This window comes from Aptenodytes forsteri, unplaced genomic scaffold (assembly GCF_000699145.1).
Source record: "Aptenodytes forsteri isolate BGI_AS27 unplaced genomic scaffold, ASM69914v1 Scaffold12, whole genome shotgun sequence".
Classification (NCBI taxonomy): Eukaryota; Metazoa; Chordata; class Aves; order Sphenisciformes; family Spheniscidae; genus Aptenodytes; species Aptenodytes forsteri.
Window position 1 is genome coordinate 870,548 of NW_008794161.1, and position 5,586 is coordinate 876,133.

Sequence of the window (5,586 nt, forward strand, 5' to 3'; positions counted from 1 at the left end):
CTGGGTGGCGGTGCTGGCTGGGGGGGTCGGGGGTGGCCAGGGCTGGCGTGGCACAGCCTAGGCTCCGCACAGCCTTACCCCAAACCCTTTGGAGAATTCGGCTGTATGAGCGGGGGGATGTCGGGATGGGGTGCAGGAGCCACCAGCCACCCCTCCGGGTGCTCGGGGGCTGCACCCGCCCCCCCGGCTCAGGCAGGGCAGAGGCCATCGGGTATTGCCCGAGCTTGGCACAGCTGCAGAACGAAAGTGGGGGGACTCGTGCCATCCTCCCATGGCCGCCCCAGCAGGGTCTGGCTCTGCCCTGCTCCCCCCAGCCTGGGCTGGGACTATTCTCGGCCCTGGTTCTTGCTTTCGAGTTTCAGCCCTGCTGCCTTCAGGAACGGCGGCTGTTTGGGTGGCTGCAGGTGCTGTGGGGAGGGCAGGCAGGACCCCCCCGAGCCCCTCCGGCTGCGCCACGTCGCCCATGTCTCTCCAGACGAGGTGTTTCATCAGCCCCAGGTGCACTTGCTCTGCTCCTGCCACGTCTCTGCACAGGGAGCCCCCAAATCCTCCTGGCATGAGATGCTGGGGCTTGCCATGGCCAGGGGAAATCACCGAGCGATGTGCAATAAAAAAAAGCAAGCCCAGGCTGGTTTTGGGGGGACAAAACTGGCTGGACGTGGCCCCCGCAGAGGGGCTCCAGCATGGCCACCTCCCAAGTGCAAGGCCATGGGTGCAGGAGCTGCCCTTGCCCTAGGGCAGGGTTTAGGGACTGGAGCAGAGCTTTGCCCCCCAGGGCTGGGGGGTGTTTGGGGGCAAGAGCTCCCATGGCCCCACACCCCTCTGCCTCCATCCCTGCATCCCTCCCTCTGGTCTCAGCCGTGCGTCCCCTCCAAGCCCAAAGCGTCTCAACCAGTAGGGTTTATTAAACCGCCCCGAAGGCCTTGCTAAGCCCGCGCCTACAAGCCTCAGCCTAGGAGCGCAGCTCTTGCCAAGCCCCTACCTCGCCAAGCCCCTACCCCGCTGTGGGACCCGCCGCCTCTCTCTGCGGCTAATTAAAGCCTTTCTGAAGCATCTCATTTACTAAATTAGATCCCCCTTGTTTTAAAATTAATGGCGAACCGGGAAAACAAAAAAATAAATGACTTTAAAACTGCAGCACAGGAGACAGCAGAGTGAGAGCGAGAGCTGCAGCTGGGGAGAGGCGTGGGTTTTGGTTTCACTCAGCATTATTTGCTCACCAGAAAAACACACCAAGGGCAGGTGCGGGAGCGGGACGGGCCTTTTCTTCCCAGGCACCACTTCCCTCCCCTCCGGGGGCTGGATCAGGCCCTGCATCCCAGTGTGATTCCCAGTGGCACCTCTCCAGCCCCATTGAAGGGCTTGTTATGGGCGAAACAGCGGCTGGAAATTCGCCGTGCTGTGGGCGGCAGGGGAGTATGGGGGCCCTGGGGGAGCCAGGGCCACTGATCTATAATTCAGCTGGTTTTTTCCTTGCCAGTTGTTGCTTAGGGAAAGGGTTTAGCAAAATCTTTTAATCCATAATTAATGAGGTTTCCTGCCCCCAGAGTTGGAGAACGCGCCTGTGCTCTGCTCGCCCAGACCCGAGCCGAAGCGAGACCCCGGCTTGTGGCCCAGCAGGACCTACCCCAAACTGAGCCCGTGAAAAGCTCGGTTCGGTGTCCTGTAACCGAGGGACAGGGTTTACCCATGGGACGCCGAGATGGATTTCAAGCCCCACAGAAGTGATGCCCTGCTGCCCCCCTCCCCACCAGCCGCCCCCCCCAAATGTGGCATTTAGCAGGGTAAAACCTGGCAGCATGGCTGGGACGGGGGCTCCTGTGTTACCCCATTATTCACTCCAGCCTCAACCACTGCTTAAGGGTGTGATTTGCCAACTACTGGAATCAATAATTACTGAGGCTTCAGCTTTATCAGCTGAAAAAAAAGCGAGCATCCTTCCTGGCAGCAGGTCTCAGTCCGTAGGGCATTTTTGGCTGGCAGAAACCCAGGCAGCAGCTCTCCCCAGTGAAAGCCCTGGCAGCACCATGAGGCCAGGGATGAGGATGCTGCGGGTAGGGGTTTGCCAGGGAATAACCTCGCTTGCCCATAGAAAGGGGCTCAGCACCGAGGTGGAGGAGCTGGTGCCATCTCTGAGTCCATGTCCCCCAGCAGCGAGCCAGGCTGGGCACATGCAGCTGTGCTGCAGGGACCCTCGCCTCCCGGATCCCCTACCATGGGTGTCACAGCCTGGCAGCCCCCAGGACCAACTCTGCCGGTTCTCTGCTGCTGTGGGCTCTCTCAGCTGGGGAACTGTGTCTTAAAGAGCTCATCTTGAAACAGATCAGGACAGATGCCTCCATCGTCCTTCCTTCCCCTGCTGCGATGCAGGCTGAGCATCCATCCCGCTGCTGGCTCCTTCCCTGGGGCCAGCGGTAGCCCAGGGGACTGTGATCCAGCCTGGGCATGGGTTTGGTCTGTGGGGATGGGGTTTCCTGGGAAAACCCAGAGCCTGTCATCCCACACATGGGCAGGGACACTGGGACTGCCCCCGTTGGCCCAGTCCCCTGTGCAGGGTGATGGGAAGGGGGTTTGCCCCATGCATGGGGCTGTGCTGTGGCAGGGTCTCCCTTGCCTGGCTGGGGAGCAGGATAAAGCCAGAATAAAGCCAATAATATTGTTTTGGAGCACAAGGTGCCTCATGGGGTCCAGGCCCTGCTGCCAGCTCCCTGCCCATGGGTACCCCCCTGCCCCTCTGTCCTGGTTTCGGCAGGGATAGAGTTTATTTCCTTCATAGTAGCTGGTACAGTGCTGTGTTTTGGATTTAGGGTGAGAACAATGTTGATAACACACCGGTGTTTTAGTTGTTGCTAAGCAGTGCTTACACTAGTCAAGGACTGTTCAGCTTCCCATGCTCTACCGACCGAGAAGGCTGGAGGTGCACAAGAAGCTGGGAGGGGGCACAGCCAGGACAGCTGACCCAAACTGGCCAGAGGGACATTCCATACCATGGGACGTCATGCTCAGTATATAAAGCTGGGGGAAGAAGAAGGAAGGGGGGGACGTTTTGGAGTGATGGCGTTTGTCTTCCCAAGTAACTGTTAGGTGTGACGGAGCCCTGCTTTCCTGGAGATGGCTGAACACCTGCCTGCCGATGGGAAGGAGCGAATGAATTCCTTGTTTTGCTTTGCTTGCGTGTGCGGCTTTTGCTTTACCTATTAAACTGTCTTTATCTCAACCCACGAGTTTTCTCACTTTTACCCTTCCGATTCTCTCCCCCATCCCACCGGGGGGGAGTGAGCGAGCAGCTGGGTGGTGCTCAGTTGCCGACTGAGGTTAAACCACGACACCCTCCCATCTGTGCCCTGCCAGGCCTGCACAGTGCCCACGGCCCCCACAGGGCTGGCACACGTCCCTGCAGGGCTGGCATGTGTCCCTGGAGCTGCTCAGGGTGCCTGGGGAAGGCTCGAGCTGTCCCCCTGCAAGGAGAAAATGCCTGGTGCTGCCGGGGAAACCCCAGCAGCCCCAGAGCGGGGCACCCCAGGGCATCCCCAGGCACAGCAAAGGGGTGAGGCTTTGCTGGGTGTCAGAGTGGGGCTGTGCTGTGGGGGCTGAACCCCTGCCTGTGCCAGCCAGGATGACCCTCTTTGGTGGTGCGTGGGCAGGGAGACAGGCTGGCAGAGGCCTGGGGCACTCAGTGCACCTCCCAGTGCCCCACCGTCCCCAGGGGCTGCAGGGTCACCAGGCAGCGAGAGAGAAACGGCAGTTGCAAACAGCCCTGCTCCTTGGCAAAAGCTGGTTTTAGTGCATGTGGAGATAACGCTGGCATGGGAACGGGGTGCAGGGGTGCAGGAGACGTGGTCATCCTCGCAGAGCCAGCATGAGCTCAGTGGCAGTGTTTGGGTGTCCCCTGGGTACAGGGGACATAGGTGGGACAGGGGGCAGCAGTTTGGGCATGGGGACATGGGGACAGCATGGAGCAGGGAGCAGCTGTCTCCAGCAGCAATGGGGAGGGATGGGGAGAGGGACAGGGATGCTGTTCCAGCCGGGAGCCTCGGGCTGGCGCTGCGGATGTGACCACGGACCCAGAGCTGGCTGGAGAGCTGCACACCCTGCAGAAATACAGGCTGGGAAAAGCACCTTATCTGAGTAATTAGCAGCATCTTCCCATCAGAATAAAGTCTTCTGAAATGCTAAAACACTGTGTTGCCGTTGCTGGGACGTCCCCAGCAGCGCTGGGGGACATGGGGCTCCTTTCGCTGGCAGCAGGATCAGTGCTATGTCCAGGCCACCACTGCCCACCCTGGCATGTCCATGTGAGGAAGAGGTGGCTGAAAGAAACTTAATTCCACTCAAAGTTCCTCTTTGGTATCTGCTTTCCTGGCAAGTTTGGGGTTGCTGCTGCAGTGCTCATTCCCTGGGAGGCTCCTCTCCCTTAGATGTTTTGCCAGACAAGGAACAATGCAGAGAGCAGAAACTGCCCCCTTGGATCTTGTCTCGTAGAGTTTGATTTGGCAGAAGATTTTTGGTTTTGTTTTGGCTTCATTTCCTGAGAAATCCTCAAGTGGTTGCTGAATGGCTGGGTAAAACAGAGCATTAAAGAGCCGGGGTGGGCAGCTCCATCAGAGCTTTCCGGGATGGATGGAGGCGTTGGGGTGGGTAGGATGGATGGAGATGCTCGTGTGGGTAGGATGGATGGAGCTGTCGGGGTGGGTAGGATGGATGGAGGCATTCAGGGGGACAGAACAGAGGCACTAGGGTAGGCAGGACAGATGTACGCAGCAGGGAGGACACACGGCCGGCAGCGCTGCACAGAGTGGTACTTTCTCCTTGCCGGCTGCTGGTGGCTTTGCCCCAAGCAAGGCCAACGCGGGGAGTGCCCATCCCACGGTGAAGGTGTTGGCTGGCCCCCGGCCTTCCTGGGGCAGCTGATTGCCAGCAGGAGGCAGGGAGGATCCATGGTGGTGGTAGGGGTCCAGGTCCCTGGGACGGGCACAGGGGCTGACGTCTGTGCCTCACTGGGGGTCACTCCCATGGCCAGGCTCCCAGGGGTCTGGTCATCCCTCCTGTGCCCTGAGAGATGTCCGCAGAAGGTGCCTGCTGGGACACACAGCAACCCAGAGCCTGGTGGGGCTGGGCACCTTGCTGGCACCGACGCAGCCCAGGGAGGGGGATGTGGTGGGGCTGTCCCCTGCCCCTTTACCAGAAAGCCAGCCATATCCTGGGCTGCATCACAAGCAGCGTGGCCAGCAGGTCGAGGGAGGTGATTCTCCCCCTCTACTCCGCTCTGGTGAGACCCCACCTGGAGCACTGCGTCCAGCTCTGGAGTCCTCAGCACAGGAAAGACACGGACCTGTTGGAGCGGGTCCAGAAGAGGGCCACGAAAATTATTAGAGGGATGTAACACCTCTCCTATGAGGACAGGCTGAGAGAGTTGGGGTTGTTCAGCCTGGAGAAGAGAAGGCTCCAGGGCAAGCCTTTCAGTACTTAAAGGGGGCTTATAAGAATGGTGGCAAACTTTTTAGCAGGGCCTGTTGCGACAGGACAAGGGGGAATGGCTTTAAACTAAAGGGGGGTAGATTTAGACTAGATAGAAGGAAGAAATTT